This window comes from Falco rusticolus, chromosome 4 (assembly GCF_015220075.1).
Source record: "Falco rusticolus isolate bFalRus1 chromosome 4, bFalRus1.pri, whole genome shotgun sequence".
Lineage (NCBI taxonomy): Eukaryota > Metazoa > Chordata > Aves > Falconiformes > Falconidae > Falco > Falco rusticolus.
In genome coordinates, this window is record NC_051190.1 from 20,924,015 (window position 1) to 20,943,234 (window position 19,220).

General features: G+C 43.3%; 1 long non-coding RNA gene across 1 annotated transcript; it reads right to left on the reverse strand.

The window, feature by feature from the left end:
- Positions 1-1,433: 1,433 nt before the first annotated feature.
- LOC119145871 lies at positions 1,434-4,607 on the reverse strand. Its single transcript, XR_005103550.1, has 3 exons — positions 4,421-4,607; positions 1,912-2,042; positions 1,434-1,668 (listed from the first exon to the last, which is right to left on the reverse strand). It is a non-coding gene; the product is annotated as an uncharacterized LOC119145871 (long non-coding RNA).
- Positions 4,608-19,220: the final 14,613 nt, after the last annotated feature.

The window sequence follows — 19,220 nt, forward strand, 5'->3', positions numbered from 1 at the left end:
GCAAATGCAAAAGCTTTAAGTCAGAAAATTGGGTGTGATGGATTGTCCCAAAACTTTTAATTTCTTGCTAGGTTTTTGGCAAAAGTATCTTCGAATTAGAATTACAACAGTGATGTTACAGCTAGGAAGAAGGTACAGATTTCCTTTTACCCTGATTAAAAAGGGGGGTTATTTACTTTAGATTAATAGCATGAGTCATTGTCCTTCTTAGCTATTCAGTTTTGACTTGCCATGCAGAGCAGAGGTCACCCAAGGCAGCCAGGGAGCAGCAAGCTAACCTCAGCCTCCCTTGTTTATGTAATAATTAATCTGAAAAGTGACAGAGCAGGATAACAGGCTTATCAAACGATGACGTTTTAATTTGCTAAAATATTTTTAAGCCGGATTTATTCACCAAGCACCTAAAGATACATCTGAAACTAAATTAAGCGAGTGAGCACTGCTAGCAGGCGCTCTCCACAGAGGGGGTTTCACACATAGCCCATGTCTGGCAGGTTGGTGGCCAGGTTCGTGGCCAAGTGCCACCAAGGATCGCATGGAACCACGCAGCAGGTTTTTTGACTTTCAGTGAGGACAGGAGAGCTCTGCCCTCCTCCTTACAGAGCAGATCTTCATCACAAACAAGGAATCTACTGCAGCTGAACCAAGTCATTCACCCTGAAGCCTAATGATGAAGCCATTGAGATACTGCATTGCCTTAATTCTTTCCTAGTTCACAAATTAAAGAGGACTTAATTTTCTTTCTCACCACTTATTGGCATGTGCTGGAGACTGGATAGTACTTGGTACAAGTAGCAGTTGCTTATGTAAGGATGATAGAGAACATACAGGCAAACCCGTCCCAGATTCAACATCTTTCCAGAAGTGTTGTTAGTACCAATGCCACCGATTTTTCTCTACCAAAAACTCTGAAAGCAGTTCAGTTCCTTTTTTGCAGAAAGTTCCTTTGCAAACAACTCTGCACCCAACACTTACCAGGCAGATCATGAACGTTGCAAAACTTAACATATCAAAAGAATGCATTGTAAGTAATTAAGAGACATACATGACAGAAGGTGCAATCTAGTCTCATCTTTTCTAATTAAACACCTCAGTTGTCAAAATTATTGAACTTGCCTCAGCAGAATGCACTCGGTGAGACCCAGATTTATGATGCCTTTCACACAGCATTTAACTGTGTTGTAATGCCGAGTATGGGTGGCTTTGGCTGTAAAGCACCTTCCATCCTGAAAGATTCGCACTTAATCAGCTACTTAAATATCCCCGCATCTCACATGGAACCAAGTCTATGCTCAACAAGCATAAAGCAACACAACAATTTACAGCCCAGTTCTACAACAGATTTATACATAAATAAAATAAATGGGATCTGCAGGAGCATAACCCAAGCTTCTCAAGATGATTTGGAAGCCTCACAGTACCTTTAAGTACATTTTACTACAAAATCTTGATGAAACAAAACACAGATAATTTTAACCTCTGTGAATCTAAACAGACGAGATGGGGGGCAGATGCATTATTGATTTAATCACGTACCCGCAAAGAGAAGTCGCGCATATCTCCCTCTATCAGGATTTCAGATTGCAATAGCTATTTCAAGTTAGCCATCTCAGTATAAAACCACATTTTGCACAGTCTTCAGCCAAATAAAGGTCATATCCGTTGAACCTGGCAAAGAAATTCCAGCCTTCAGAATACTAAATGTTCCTTAGAGATGTTTCACTTAAGAGAAAAACTCTACACTAATTAGCTGAGGGAATAGAAGGAGGGGGCGAGGCGGGGGCAGGGTACCCGGCGGGGTGGCCCCCGGGCAGGACAGCCCCCAGGGGACAAGTTGCCCTTAAACTACAGTAAAAGTCCAGACCTCAAAGGCATCAGATGCAATTTTTAATTATTTTTTCTTTATGATACCTTTTTTTTTTCCACGCCCGATTGCTCCTCAGCTCCCACGCTTCTCTTTCTTCCGTAGTTTTTGCTGTTGTTTTTTTCCTCCCCTTTCACCAAAGTTCTCCAGCACCCACCGCCAGACCCAGACGCTGCAGCTTTTGGAAGAAGGGAGGGAAAACCGGCAATATTGAAGCCCAGAAACTGCCCAGGGAGAGGGGAAGACTCCCGGCACCCGCCGGGCTCGCTGGTGCCGCTGGTGGAGCCGCCCGGGGAAGCCCCGGCGCTGCGCTCCTTAAACCACCTCCCGCCTGAAATCAATACTGATCGATATATTTCAATAGATATGTAAAAATACAGGAAAAAAAGGTGCCAAAAAGCGTGCCGGGGGAGAGGAGCAGCTCTGGGCCAGTCCTCTCGCTTCATCATGGGAGTATCAACCAGACAGTTTTTACCTAACGGTGTTAATTAACGAGTGCAACATTTTTATCGATATCTGCAACAAAAGTGATAGTGAGGGCAAAAGTTTTTATTTACCAGGATTTTATTATTATCACTGAACATTAAAGATGGGGTTGGATTAGAGAACGAATTGTTAGCAGTTGACCGCCTGGGTAAGGACATCCAGTGCTCCAGTAATCGAGTCTTAAATTGGTAACATTTTTTTCTTTCCCCGACCAGGATGTGAGCAATTAAAGAGAAGAATTAGAGTTCTTTTTTGTGATGGCCAACAAAATTGCCTTCAGACTGATGGAATTGTCCCCAGGGCAGCAGCCGCCACCTCGCCCCACCCTGGACGGAGCACCAAACTTGTTAACGATGCTTTATGGCAGCTGTTTATTAAACAAACACCTCTGAAGGGCCTGCCCTTCCAGAGCGATCTGCGTGCATCAGATACAATCAACCCAGGCTCTAATCCCTGCAAGAGCTGTGGCCGGTTTCTGCTGTAAAGGCGATCCTCCGGAGCTTGTAGCTGAGTGTACTTTTATTCATGAACTCTGCATAACCTGTTGCCCATAGTAAAACACTGACCTGTTTGCGTTGTGTAGTATGCATATTTTCCCTGAGCAGATGAGAAAAATAGGTTTTTCCAGTTGTCACTACATGCTTCTTAATACTGCTGCGCCCCACAGAAAGTGTTCAGTCACTGTGTTTCAGTTCTAACCCCTTCTGAACCTCACACTTTATTTCCTTTTTTTAAAAAAAAAACTTTATTATTTACTTTTTATTATTGCATTTGTTATTTAAAATATCAAGTATTTTTAGCTGGGTTTTTTTTTGTATGGTTGTTTGTATGTTTGGGGTTTTTTTACTTCCTTTAGTACTACTAGAAGGTGTAAAGCTACAGCCCACGCTGTTCCTACACTGCAGCCTCTGCCTTTGCTGTCTGACAAAACCAGCCATTAGAACCTGTGCCAGGGTCAGTGATAACCTGCTGGAAAGACCACAAGGGTCAGACTGGTGGACACAGCTTCTGTTGTAATTAAAAAAAAAAAAAAAACCACAAACCTCTCGACCCATTTTGTGTGTCAAGTACAACAAAGCAAGCCAGCAGCTCCCAGCCCTGGCTGTCTGACTTGGATGATGGTCAAGGGATGGCTGCCACCCTCTCCCACAGGCTCTTGTGCAGACTCCCCAGCTCACAGCAAACAGGAGTCAGGGTGTCCTTCCATCTGCAAACAGAGTGTGATCTTCGCCTGGAACAAGATGCTGATAAGCATTGCAAAACTGGGGCTGTGTGTCCCCACCTCAGTCTCCAGGGGTCAGATTGCCACCTAGTAAATCCACATGGCTTTACCTCCCCATGGCCAGTCAGGAGACCTGCAGGAACACACCTCACCTGGAGGGTTCAAATCCTGCCTGAGTGTGGACTTTATCTCTCCAAAGCAGTTGCTTCTCTGTATCTCTGTTTGCTCAGCATTCAGCACAACAGGAACCCATTCCTGGTCAAGACTTTGAAACGCAACAGCGATATTCCAGGTATAGGACAGGGTGGAAAGAAGGAGAATACACACAACCAGCAATGACTTTTGGATCTTATAACCAAGGCATATGTGAAAGGAATATCTGATGTCAAGGGGAAGTGTAATTCTGGGGCATAGAAATCCTTTATATAAATAAAAATCACGAATTTTAATAGCAAAGTCTATGAGAGATGAAAGGCCTTCGTTTGTGGGAGCACCAAAGACATTGAGCCTCATTCGCACAGATAACATTTTACACAAAGCAAGGTTTAGCCATGCATCATCTTCCCAGCAGCCAGCAAATTGCTGAACAACACTGACCTGCTGCCTGATGCCCGACGCCTGTGCAAGCCTTTGAAAAGGAAGGGTCTGGATTTCCCTTTCCAGAGATTACTGCTCTTTAAATGGCTGCTACATTATGTGATTAGGTTCAGACAATATCCTAAAGCGCTTAATTTAGCAGTCATCTCATGTCATATTAATTAAGGTTTTTGGTCAGTTATTCTCCTTTTAAGAGCCTGAGTTGTAAGCCAGATCAATTAAGTCCCTTGTGAAACTCAGGTTTCACTGACCTTTTCTTTCTCGCCTCCCGGCTCCTCGTGTCACACCAGGTCTTCAGTGACAGCAAACACCCAGCAACAGCTCCCGACCCTCTCGATTGAGTGATCAAAACCTTGGTGTGGCCAAAATCCACGTTACAGATGACGGAACGCTGAGCCTTTCCACCCGCCGGTGCGAGGGGCAGCTTCCAGCAGCCGCTGCTGCCTGCTGGGGCCGGGCAGGACTGGGCAGCCCGCGCTGGCATGGGGAATTCATCCTTGGCCAGACCGCTTGCTCCCATAGCCAGAAATTCAGATTATCCAACTGCTCCTGAGCACTGGAGTTACACTAGGAATATGCAGGAGGCACATATGGGCACAGAGCTGGGAGCTCCTTCTGCTCTGGTCATAAAATCCCTCTTTTTCTTTTTTTTTTCTTTTTGTTTGAGAGGTGGACAAGTCCAGCTCTGTGTGTGCTCTCCATGTAGCAACAACCCCTGTACAGCAGCACCGGAGGACAGGGGCTGGCAAAACACAAACATTTACAAAGCTAGTTTTGGGGGGATTTGTTTTCTTTCCTGTAAAATCTCACTTGTCTAGCTGTACTAGATGAATCATTTATGAGCACAGTCTTAGACCGTCGCAGAATAGTCAGGCAATATTCAAATCTGTTAGAGTCTGCTGCAAATTTGGAAGCCAGCGGAGGGCTGGGGAAGGGCCCGGGGAGGGCTGCTGGCTGCTGGCACAGCTCATCACTACGGCGTTTGCTTGAATCTTTGAGTATCCTTTAAATACTTCATTGGAGGATGTAAAACAGGGATGGAGGCATGCAGATGTGCAATAAGATGACACAGGGTATATTTGCTTTATATTTCAGGTTCATTAAAGGTTCCTAGAGTGGTGGTGTAATGCAGGGAAGACTTACAGAGATCCCTGTGATCCAAGCCTGTGCTTTTTCCCTCTGCTCCAGAAAAAAAAAAAAAAGTAATTTTTTTTTTGTTTTCATGTAACACGGACCATGAAAGACATCAATACACAATATTTCCCATGTGCGTATTTTTCACCCTTGGTGCTCCTGTGCTCTCCCCGTGGGGCTGGAGGAGGCTGGTGGCCCCGGACTGTATGTGCGAGGGGTTACAGAGGGTGCCAGCACCCAGCGCATGGAGCTGTGAAACGGCTGTCGTGACTTCTTCTCTCCCTCTGTTTTTAAAAATTTACAATAATATTTTTAGTAGGGTCTCCTCGGCTCCCAGGCATGCCCTGGGTTTGTGACTGTTCCATTTACAGTCCCGGGAGGAGGTGGGCAAATGAGGTCTGTTAATTGCTGCTATTTATATCTTTCAGCGCGCAGCCCGTGGCTAGGATCGCTGCGCAGGGTCTGCATGCCTGGGCCGAGGGTGCAGGGTGGAAGGGAGCTGAGGTGAAGGTGCCCAGGCTGGAGCCCAGCCGTCCCCCGCCTGCCCCACGGAGCCCCGCGCACCCACAGCCCGCACCAGCTCCTAGCTTTGCTTCTGCACGTCCTGCTGTTTCCAGTTCAGCATTGATGAGCTGCCTCAACGAGCTTTAAGCAAATGCTTCCAGAAAGTTTATGAGAGGTGGTTGCTATTGGCAGTATATAATTTACGTTTTATATTTTTTATATTTTAATATTGTGTATTTTTTTTTATTTCGTGGTTTTTTATATTTACTTTGTGGGATGTCACACTAGTCTCTAATAGGTCGTCTCAACAGTACGTTTTTCTGCATCTCGTTGTCTGCATAAAACAAATGGAGTCTTTCAGAATATGTTTCAGTCCGTGATTAAATTTTTCAGTGTGTCTGTCACTGCAGCAGAGGCCGGGTAAGAGAACAGGAGCGGCTAATCCACCCTGACGTACTCTGCTGGGTCTGAAGCTGCTTATCCCTATAGGGCCAGGGAGCCCTGGTTCACAGTCAGAGGCTGCCTTGATAAAGCAGAAAACACCACAGAGGGAGAATCTGGAATTCAAAGAATTCCAATTGGAATTCAGAATAAGTAAGATTCCTGAATAAAGGGGAATTCTGGATTCTGTAGGTTAACCTTGGTAGATGTGTGCGTATGGAGCAGTGAGTTCTATAATAAGAATTCTGCCGGCGATTTTCCCAAGGTGTCAGAGTTTGTCCCTGACACATTTGTACTTCTGTTCGGAAATCCTCTGCTCTTTGTGAGAGGATCCCTGGGTCTCCATCAAAGCTGATTAATTGCCCCACACTGGGGAGAGGGCAACAATAAAGTTTTTTGAAGATGACAGTTAATGTATTTTCCTAGTTTAAACCACTCTTATTCAGCCTGGGATACCAAATTAATCTGCACTAAACATTCACTCTTATGGTCACAATTTCATCATCCATCTGAAGAAAGAGAACCCTAATAACAAAGCAGTTAATCCTACAGTCTTTTACCTCCTGAGGCCTCTCCCAGACAATTCCAGCAGTATCCTTATTAGCGCTATATTCATCTGCTGGGAGATGTCTTAATTTACATATCTGCATTGCCACACGTAGCGATATAACTACGGGGTTTCTCTCCCTCACCAGGAAGATCCTCTACGGGAGGAAGCTATAAATAATGGTGCAATAAGGAATTCCCTTCTCTTGTTTTCTTCTTGTCCACTTGATGGTCTCAATGAGAACTGCTGCCTGTTATATGGGAAAATGAAAAATATTTTATTAAAAAGCCAGAACTTTCACTTTATGTCTTTGCAGTCATTCTTTGCAACATGTTTCCCTGGAAGAATGAGTTGTAAAACCTGAGGTTTGTGCCTGGAGTAATAGCAAGAGCATCTCTCTGTGGTAGACTGGGTGCTAGATGCTGTGCAATAAGGTAAAATGAGTTCTTTGGGTGTGATTACAACTACCTTTTTACCTCTAGAGTTGCCAATTAAAAATATTTTGATTTTGAAATGGTGCTGTGTGGGATACCGGCATTGTCAAAGTCAGTTTTGCTATTCCTTAGGAGAACGGAAAGGTTTCAGCTTGGAAGAATGCTGGTACCTATAAATTACCAAGTCTTCTGTCATTTTATAAAAATGGGGAAAAAAATGGGTGTTAAAAAAAGTACAATGTGGAGCAGGTTATCTCTTCTATTAATAGATCCTTCTTGCCTGAGTGATTCTGCAATTGTATACATTGAGAAAGGGTTGCATTCAGCAAAAGTGGAAGGAAAATAAACTTAAATACTGTATTTGGTTTCCGAACTGTTTTAGTTTAAATCCTGGACTAAGCCTACTTCAGTGATTGGAAAAAAAAAAAAAAAAAAAGTTCAGCTTTCATAATCAGCTATGAATGCAAATGGTGAAGAAAGGAATGAAAGAAACTTATTAAAGAAATGTTAAAATTGCATGCTTCACCCCTGGAGAGGCAGGAGTTGCTGTATGTGGTACTCGACCCTTCTGGCAGGCTCTGCCTTCCCATTTCTTACACGCAAATCATCACCGAGTCCTCACTTCTGTCAGTGCAAGCACACACGTGGAATCAAAATTTGTTCATGCTGCTAGCTATTCACCAGGTCATTTTGGCAATGTAATTGATGCATCTCTGATTTTCATTAAGCAGCTATTCCTCTGTCTGAAGCTGGGGTTAGTTCAGTACCCACACTCTGGGTATTTGCCTGAGCCTCTCCTGCCTCACTGTTACAGACATCTGCAGCATTAATTTAGTTAAGTAAATTGTCCCAGTGGGTGCAGACCAGAGTCGGGGCTTATGTCTGCCTTCTGCTGTCATGCGCTGCCTGTTAAGACACTCCCGCTGCCTACACAACCCAGCTATATGGTAGGGATATAGACTTACCTGGCTGGTCTTCCCAGGAGTGTAGGGAGGGAAAGACTCACATTGGTTTGAATCCACTCATGCCTGCACTGTGATTTTAATAAAAATACTACAGAAAAATACAGCTTAATGAGTGGCAAAAATACCTAACATAATCAATCATTTCTCTCCACAGATTTGCACCATCAGTGTTGGATAACAACCAATACATTGGCCACGTGCGATGCTCAGGGCTGCGGCACATGGAGCACCACAAGAAATAGCGTCTGAGCCTGGGACCGAGGAGGACGGTACTTTCTAGATCTGTACGGCAAACCCTGACCCACAGGACTTGTATTTCTTCACAAAGGCAACGTACTTCAGGCCTTTAAAGCTGGTGCTGCAGGACCAGAGCATCTTCCCCTCAAGGGCAAGTGCCCCATGTTGGTGTGAGCGTCGCACAGCTTTCCTCCTCTGGTCCCTGTAAGACGTCAAAAAGCTTAACCTGTGTCAGAGCAGCTGCAGTGGGCTGATGCAAAGCAATTTCCTCTCAGGGGTGGGGGGAGACTAATTCTTGTTTCAGTTATTGCCCTCTCATCTAGCGCAAGGGCTCGTTACGGGCGCAGGGTGTGGGCAAGCTCAGCCGGTGCCCCTCTGCAAGTGGCACAGTAGGCAAAACAGTGCCATGCTCTGCTGCTGATGGCAGCTGGCCCTGGGCCAAATTGAAGTGTAGCCTTAAATTGATTTGGGGGCTGGATAATGCATCAGGCAGTCTGCATGCATCCTGCCAGATTGACAGCTGAGATACAGCACCTACGAACGGCAATCGAGACACACTGATCGCTTCATCTCATAGGCACCACCTTTGTGGTGGGTAACAGAGATTTAATACCCACTTTTCCTCTATCATGCGGCTGTCCTACTCACAAAAGTGACAAGACCTGTGTGTTTTCCTCTTCTGGTTCTCTATCCAAATTCTTTTATGGATGGAGCTCCATTTTTCTTTCACCCGAGAGCACAGTACAACAGCTTTTGGGGAGGGAACAATGGCAATGCAAAGTGTACAACATGCTGCAACAGTTTAGAAAGGGAAATTGATCCAGCTAGATCTGTCAACGGCCTAAATTTCATGCAAACTAGGCTAATAGGGAGGTTTGGACAACACCGGATCTGGAAATTGTATTTTTGAAGCATAAATCTCCCAGGATTATTTCTTTCTGTGGATTATATGAACCAGAAGCTCTGATTTCCATGGATGCAATGGCTCTTTTTTTCCCCCAAGAGGGGCAGTGGTCCAACTCAGGGTCCTGGAGGCACAGTTTCTGCCATGAGGACATCCTGCAGTGCAAAAGCCTTTGAGGTATCTGTAGATATCTCCATTATTAACAGAGAGCAGAGCTTTAGCTCTTCCGTCTCAGCCAACACTTTAAGTTGGGCTCAGATATGCATTATAACCTTTTAAGAAACAGTTATTACCTGACACATGGAAGGGAAGGTGAGAGAGACAAGTGTTACTTGCTCCGTGAAGAATCAAAGAACTCACAGTCTTAAATATTTGGATTTTTCTCCAGCTTTCTGTAACTCATTTCCTATGAAAGGACAAGAATCTGAGCAAAACAGAAAAAAAGCCTCGTGCTGTATTTAACTTCCATGGGGACGCAGAGGGAGAGGAACCTGAAGCCAACAGCCTGATAAGCCAAAGCCTTCTGCTTGTCTCTGAAAGGTAAATATGCAATGTGAAGGAAAAAGTAAGTCAAACACGTAAGTTTTCAAATCATGTTGAGGGACTCAGGGTTGTGGGGGGAGGGACTATCTAAAATTAATTGCAGATTCCTTGCAGCAAATCTAACAGCTCCCTTGCGGTGTCCCCTCTCTTTCACTGAAGGGGTGAAATGAAATCCAGTCCTTGATTCAGTGTTTTCTTTGATCCCTGGCTTCGACGTGATTGATCATAGCAATTTCTCTCACATGAACAGAATCCTTTGGATAAACTCATTTCAGACACTGAGGGTTATAAATGTACAACAGGCCAAACACTCATGTTTTGCTTGTAGTATTTAAAGTCATATTCAATAGGATTCAAAACCACTTGTATAAAAGCAAGCAAACCATTTTAAGACTCCTGATTTAATGAATTTCTGAGAAAGAGAGCCTTGTCTAGGTATATTTTCATTACAGGACGACCTTCCACTACACAATACATCACAAAGTTTGTAAAAATAGGACAGGAAGAAAGAGATTAACCACAAAAAATGCCAATGCATGTATATATACAAGTGTGTTTGCATCCACACACAGGTGTCCAATAAATGTCTGAGTCATGCAGCAATCCCGATGTTGCTCTGTGTTAATCTTCTTTTCTCCCCAAAAGATAACAGTATAATAGAATATTATAATAGAATTTCATGCACGTAAGGGACTGCCCATGTCTTTAATCTGAATCATGATCTGGAGTCTCTCAAAGTTGTTCAGCTCTCCTCCTGTATCGTAATTCATACTAATTAGATTTCATTACAATGATTTCTCTCATGAGAAGATTGATCCAAACTCAGATTGGAAAGAGTCCTGGGAAAGCTGTGTGCCGTGGTTAGTACAGGCACTGGAAAGGGCATCCCAATTCTGAGCTGGGTTTCAGCCATAAGTTTCCCACCTTCCTTTCCTACCCTTAACTTACCTATTAGCATATTCATTAAATGCCTTGTGGTGGGCATGCTGACTGCAGTGCTCTCACGCTGGGTATGAAATCATGAAGCTGCAGTTTATTTGAGCTTGGATTAGATTATAAATTAAAACCTCAGGCCACTCTCTGAAAAATTCATGGAGGTTCAAATATCTCTGGGGTGAACCTGGGTTAATTCACTATTATTATTTGTTGCAGGTGTGCAAAAGATACCGTTGTTCAATAGTTTATGTGCAGAACAAGGGACCTCTCTTTTTCTAATAAAATTGCAGCCTCAATTATATACACTGACATCCTGCTGATCTCCTCAATAGCAGATCAGTGAGTGGAAGGTAATTTCTGGTGGATCAAGCAGGAAAACAGTATTCACAAATCATGGAGAACCACAGCTGCCAAGCTTCAGGCAGCTCTGCCATGCTGTGCGGCTTCGCCTTCTAAGATCAGAGCACAATGCCTTTCATTGATTCTTGCATTCTATTTGTTAATTCTTTCGGTAGCATTAAGAGTTTCTAACATTTTTGATCCTGACAGCAAACACTGGAGAAGAAACTAGAATGATGGAGCAAACCAGGCAAAGCTTCCTAAATCCCATTACTGCCTTTGCTTTGGGTTAGCATGAAGGGCATGTAGCGTGCTAGTGGCAGCTCTGTGTTGGCAAGTAGGAGTATACCCCTCCTTTACTTCTCCAGCTCTCAAACATGAGAGAAGATAGATGTTATGCTCTCTCAGAGTTGGAGTAACTTTTTTCCTGGGGATATGAAATGGAGCGTAGCATGGCAGCAAACCTACCCGTGCTGTTCACCAGCATTCTGCGGCTGGCTCCAGGAGCACTGTGCCAATGAGGACATGGCTCTCTGGGATGTAACCCCACCTGGGGCCACCATGACACACAGGCAGGGCCCCCTAGGCTTGGTCTCGCCCTTTGAGATGAAGGGGTCAGCCTGTCTGTGGGAGATGCCACAGCTCATGGACGGGCAACGTCAGCGTATGTGTTTGACGAGGTGATTCATTTGCTGGTATGGCTGTCTCTGGAGTGCCAATGAATGAGCTTGACCAAATGTAGTTGCTTTATGAAGAAACATAAACTAATCCAATTTTAAAATGGAACACAACAATTTGAAAGCATGCTCATTTACTGTGTAAACACTGACCACAATTATCTATGCATTCTTCACTTTGGGGAAATACAAAGTTATGGATAGATGGGGAGATATTCTGCTCAGTTCAACAGTTCCAGGCAAGCATCGTGGCGGTAAGCAACTTTCATTTTTACAGTGATACTGAGTTAGTGCCCTTTAGAGAACCACTGGAGAAATTCAAATTAGAAAATAATCAAGAGCCTTGGTAATGTGTACATATGGTAATATATAATGTGTTACACAATTAAGTCAATGTTAGTTCAAGGAAAATCTTTTAAAATCATTCACTGCTAATGCAGCGCCAGATTGTGGTACCACGTAGCCCCCAATCCAGCCTTGGACCTTCATGGCACAATACCAATTTGAACTCGCCCAACTTTGTGCTAGATACAAGGCAGGGGAAATTCATTTTTCTTCACCCAGAAAAATGCTAATTTTTTGGTGTGTTTTCTTGACCCAAAGCAGTTACAAATCCCCCAGCTCTCAGGTGAATACCCAAATAAAAGCTGGATGCAACCCTGGTAGCGTGGGAAGGGGAGCCCACCCTGGCCAGAGGCAGCCACCGTGAGTTCAGGTCCTCAGCATCACCCTGGGTGGGGAGAGGTGGCAGAGGGAGACCGAGAGGGGACGGGGCAGCAGCTCAGGTTTGCCTCTCCCTTCCTGACTGTCCACTGCAGGTAGACTGTCTGAGAGTACAAACCACATGGTTTTGGGGCAGAAAGAACAGTTTTCAAGCAAGGATGAGAACAGACTCTCTGAGCAGGAGGGTGCTATAGAGCAATGATCTTTCCCTGGGCTAAAGGCAAATATTCAATCATATCTTAAAACTTGTCCAGACTGATTTGAAAAATAAGTTTAATTCCAGAACTGTGCTCTTTTTCTCTCTTTCAGCTGCAGAGGTTTTGTGATTTGTACTAACCTTGAAGATACAAAACAAAATATGTGCTAATGATATTCCTATCTCCCAGCTGGTGTTGGCAACTCTTTTACCGCTCTGCAGGACAAGTGCAAGTACAAATGCAAATACCAGAATCTTGTTGAGAGCAGAGTGTCCCACATTTCAGTCTAACCATTCGAACTACAAGACATGTAATAAAGCAGTTTCTGCTCTGAATGAATAATTGAGCTGCTTCTGTGGGGAGGCCTCTAAAGAGCCATGTGGCAGAATGTTTTTTAAGGCACTTATGAAAGCTATCCCACCTGGAAACCATCCCACACACAGAGCCCACGTTGCTCTTCCTCTCAGCTTGGTTTAATTGCTCGTTCCATGTCTGTACCTAAGCTGAATGGTGAAGAAATACGGCATGCTACATGAAATGCTGTGATTATTTTTAAGGTAGAGCAAGACTTCCAAAACCATGAAACTCCATGAAAGTCATCAGGCAGGGTTTTTTTTTTTGTTTGAGAATTCTTTCCATGTATCAAAATTCCTCCCAAGGACATAAAAAAGAGTTTAAGAACACTTCAATGCTCGGTTCTTGAAGCAATTATGTACCACACAAAAACCTCACTGCTGCATCCTCCACCATAAAGCAGGTGCTGTGGTGGTGGACACTGCTGGGACACCCATCTCAGGAGTCCTCCTTAGGCAGGCAGCATGCCGCTGGCCGTCTGCTCCAAGCTATAGAGACAGACTGCAACATTTCTACATTCTGAGAAAAGTTTTGAGATTACAAAAATTCCCTCTTTCTCCTTGGCATGTAATAGTGAACAATAACAAACCCCAAACCAACTAGTAATGCTACTACTAAGACTACTATTAACAACAACAACAATAATGTTGACAGTATTTGTGACATATCAGCATTTCCCAGTGTAAGCTGTTTTGTCAGAAAAATCTGACCAGCTGGGTGCTTACTGCCGATATCATGGCAGTGGCTGAATGTCCCTTAGCGCCTGGTGAGCTAGGCAGCCTGGGTGACATACAGCCCCCTAGTCTCGTTTCAGCAAGTAAGCTGTGAGTAAGGTGCAGTCTACCTAACTCCGAACATTACTATGCCAAAGTTAGAGTCAGAGGAGAGAGGTACGTACCTTTGAAAGCTTCCAAAGATTTCTCTCCTCTGAAATACAGACACTTAGGTAGGCAGGGATACATCACTGTATCCTTGGACAATGTGTGTTTGCTTCCAAGGACTACACTGGAAACGAAAACAATCAAGTCAGGGGGACAAATTCCACTATTTTTCTGAAATGTACATTTAATAAGTCCTACCCAATATGTATGGTGTTGCTTTTTAATTCTAGCAATATGTATGTTTTGCTAGACGGAATCTGTATCTGGAGCGAAGGCAGGGAGTTCAGCAGTGACTCACAACTTTTGTGGGAATTCAGCTTACATCATCCTTCTGATACTCGAAAAAGATGTTGTCTCTTGCTCACTCGGTTTGCACTTGTGTGGCAAACTTGTGCGTGAGGAGTAGATTTTTCAACCATGTTCTTCGTCTCAAAGCTTTGGGTTATCTTTGATATATTCTGGGCCTAGACCACCCTGTTCCAGAATACAGGAATGGAGACCTTGATTCTTCTGCTTGGGAAGCTGGCTATCAATCCAGGACAAGGACATTCTTGTGAAGAAGGGGACACAGCCAGAGTACTAGCTAACTTTTTTTTTCCTGATGTGATTGCATATTTCTATTTAGTATGCAATTTTCATACCTGAACTGTCCAAACTATTTAGATTTCAAGTTTCTCATCTGTGGTGTACCACGTGTTCCTCTGTGTTATAAATTAATAATTATAATACTTAAGTCACGCAAAAAGGGAAATGAAGTCAAACTATGGTTTTATTATTCATGTTACATACCGTTACTTTGTATTACTTTGTCTTTGGGCTTTTAAAAGTGATTTTTTATGGTCATTTAGGGGGCAAAAAGCCACATGAACAAGAAAAAGCTGAACTAAACAAGTGCTGGAGATGGAAAAAATACCCTGTACTAAGATTCCGCTGGTTTGTGCTTCAGGAAGATACCGACTTACCCTCCCCCACCTTTCCGATGGGCATGCTAATGAGTTTTGGACATAATTTGTGCAGAGGCTGCCTCCAGAGGAGAGGGCTTGGAAAGAGTGCTGCTTTCCCATAAACGCTGAGTTGTGGGGACTGTGCACCGCACACCAGGGCCATGCTCCTGAGAGTGGCGTCAGCTCGGGGATGGGACCCCTGAGTTACCGTCATGCTTGCGGTTATCTGGGAGCACAGTAACTATCCATCATGGAAATACGAACCACCTTTGAACTAAAAAGGAAAACCAAACTTTCCCTGGAACAAGACATGAATATGCTCTTCCTCCTTCTCAGTGCTGTCATTTGATTTAGATGAGGCAGTTCCTGCCTTTCTTTTTTTATGGATCACTGAATATTACATAATTTTTCCCTCAGAATAGCTCCTGTTGAGCTTTTTCTTACTTCAGTTTGATCCAGAGTTCAAAGGATTCAGTAGGGAATCCCTACATTAGCTTCAACAGCCTTGGATTTAGCTCTTAGGTCTTTATCTGGTCTGCAAGCATCTTCTGTTTTCAAGTGCTAGACGAGCTTCCTGCTAATTTTGCAGTTGTAACCCACCAGTGGGCAGGTATTACGTGCCAGCCTCTTTCCATTTCCAGAACTGAAGTTACCAAGTCAGAGACTGTAGAATTTGGGGATGACCCATTAATGCTGTACAAACTCTCAAATTCCTTTTCTTGATGGTAAGCCACTATTTAACGGTCTAGAAATGATACAGTTGGCATTTCCTCCTAACCGATCTGTTATTGCTCTGCTGGCAGCGCAAGATGGAAGGTTTCATCACTTTGTATTACACAGAGAACTGTTGCGGGTGTTTATATATAATCTGCCACAGCTTCTAAATTGTGCAGGATTAGAGAACAGATCAGGTTCACTCCAGTGACCTCCCAAAAGATCTCTGTGTTGCTACATTTAAGGTTTGAGCTCAGTGACAGTTACAGGCAAGGAATGGGGGTGAAGGGAAGGTAGCGTATTAGGAGAGTGGAGAAGGTGGCAAAAGAAACTCATAGTGCTCTTTATTTTTTAAATGTTGCCTCTTTTTTGGTTAACAAATTGCCTGGGAACAAATCATGATTTTTCTTGATCAATGTATTAATCTCAGTGAATAATTTATCATCTGCAGTTTATTCATGCAGTTTATTTTAATAGGAAATTGGACAAGTTTGGCCACATGGTCAGCAGGTCCTGGGCTGGGTAAGGATGTCAGAGGCTGCAAACTGACCAAAGGGATATTCCATACCTTATGGTGTCATGGTCAACAATAAAAGCTAAGAAAAAGAAGAGGGGGGGGCATTCATTATAAAAGCATTTGCCTTCTGAAGCAACCACTACACGTCCCAAGGCCCTGCTTCCCAGGAAGTGGCTGGACATCACCTGCTGACGGGAAGCAGAGGAAACATGGTTGTGTTTTCCCTTGCTTCCACACATGGTCTTTGTTTTTTCTTTATTAAACTGCCTTTATCTTGACCCATGCTCTTCTCATCTTATTTTCTCCACTTGTCCCACTGAGGAGCGGCAGTGAGAAGCAGCTCAGTAGGCACTCTGTGGCCTGCCAAGGTCAGCCCAGCACACAAGCATCCTAAAAATACTTGGGACAAAATCATGTCAATGACAGACTTCTGTTCTTAGGGAGCTTCAGGTGAATGTACAAAATGTGCTTTAAATTTCCATATTTTCTTTAGTTCATTCATTGTTTTATTACTAAATATGCCTGATTAGCAATACTTATGCTTAATTACCCTCTAGCTTGTATGACTTGTAAACTCTGTGGTTAACACCACATTCCTCATCTCAAAGTAACACCGTGACACGATCTGACATCTGTTATTTACTTCAGCATTATTTCTTTATTATTTGTGGAGGAAAGGCTGCAGACACAAGACCGTAAATTTTCTTTCTTTGCTAAGGTGTACAGTGGAGAGCAGAGCATAAAGACAACCCAGAATATATAAAGAACCAGGATATAACATTGCGCCCAATGAAAAATTGTGCAGAGGAGGATATGTTACAGAGAATCTTCTTCTGTTAAAGCACACACAAAGTTTCAACACATTTCAGTGCTGGAAACTCAAATACACAATTTTAGGAACAGAACAATTTAATTCTGTGTTGCAGGAGGTTTGCAGCAGGTATATGAACAGAAAAGGGATTAAGCACAAAGGAATGCAGCCCTGCAGTCCATGCAAAGATGATTACAGGTTTTCCAAGAGTCCATTGGTGATTTTGGGGGTTTTTTTGTTCTGTTTTGTTTTGTTTCACTCTTTCTGAATAAGCAAAGCTAGAGGTCATTTGCATCCCATTGCATCTGGATTTTTTACATCCACCCAGACTTTTATTACTGCTGCTGATTTTCTGCAGCCTGTGTGGTTCCATTTAAAAGAGACTACCAATTTAAATTCCAGCATCAGCATACTTTGCAGGTAGATACTTCAGCGAGGCCTCATACTGAGTATGGAGCTTCTCAATGTGAATAACGATACCAGGATTTGGCCTGTACTATTACAGAAATAAGCCATTCTGCTGACCCTGTAGCAAGTTAATAATTCAATTATGCAAGAGAAAAGTACAACTGTAACCGCAGAAACATCCTCCACGAAGTTTACATTAAAAAAAACACCAACAAACAAGCAAAAAAAACCCCTCACACCACTAAAACTAAAAAAGCAAAATCTCACATAGCAGCATCAGAAAGCCTACCTCTTAATAAGCATATTGTGTAGGACCTTTTCCTCCAGCACTGACACAAAAACAATAAAGATTTCATGTCTTCCTAACAGTTCTGCCTTTACGGGAGTGAAAAGAAAATTACCTAGAGAAGAATAAGCCTTATGGCGAGTTCCTTTCAGGCTTACAGACTCTGGAGATTGAATTGGGTTTTGCCCTCAAATATTTCCTTAAGTATTTACATGAAGGGTTGGCAGATCAGCATTGCACCCCACCTTTTACAGGCAAACCGAATCCATCCACAACGCCACCAGCGATAAAGCTGTATGCTGCCAGAGCACGGATGCTCAGGGCACCTTAGCTTTCACCACTGCATCCATCTCCTCTATCTTTCTTTTTATTTACCCATCTCCTCAGCACTTTTAGTTGGACCAATATAACACATCTGTTTATTACCATCCCTACTCTGTACATCTGAAACTGTATACGAGGATATGCGTTCTCATAAGGGAAGAATAAATGTATTAGACTAATATGATTCAGTGGTCACAAGCCTTATCTCCCAAGTTGTCTGGAGAAAACACAAACAGCTTTTGCTAAGCTCGCACACGATGACACTCACACGTTTACTCTGCAAGTGACTGACAAAATGCCATATTACCAGGCTGGAGTACGGGCAGGGCTTTGTGTGACACTGGATATTTATAACACCTTTGGAAATGATTCCTTTGCTTTACTAATGAACGCAGGGGTATTGCCAAGACTGGCTAGAGATGCATTTCAGAAACCTTGTGCTTACACTGCCAAGGCTGACAGTCCTCCCTGGGGCATGACAGAAAAGCCGACTCTCTAACCAGTGCCTCCACTATTTCCTTACACAAACAACATCATAAAGATGACCTCTGCTAAGGAAAAAGGTCTATTTCCACACTACATCCCACAAAGTACCACATCACGGACACTGATATGTAGCATAAAGGCATTACACGATCATCTTATTCCAAGAGGTATATTGTCACTCTAGGGGCTACGAAGGCATTTATGACTTCCCATTTTCCCAGGTTTCATTTTTAATGAAACACTGACGTATTTCTGGGTAACAATGTGATAAATTAATGGCAAAGCAAAATGATTTGTTTTCATGTCAGGAGGTGCCTAACAAAAGAAGCACATAATCTTGCCCCTCTAGAGCAAATAAACTTAAAAATTGTAAAGCTAATAGATAAAATGTGAAGTTTTCAGAGAAAACAGTAGGAAGAAATTGATGCATTTGTGCTTTTGCAGAAGCTGATCTGATCTTGGGAGAAGGATGAAAACACAGAGGAAAGTATTTTCAGATAGTCAGGAAATGAAGAAAATGAAGGACCAATTCCCCGCTCCGTGGACTCCAGACCCCCTATGCAGACTTGTTTGTACATCCATACCCCGTAATGCCAATTTAATATGGTACTGTGAGATAAATGACAAATTTAGGAGGTGCTGAGAGTCTTAGGTAACAGGGACCACAGTAGCATCTATCTTGCATAAAAGAGAAATACAACTTGTCCCTGCTGGCATTTTGCTTCTGTGTGGGCGTGTATGAAGA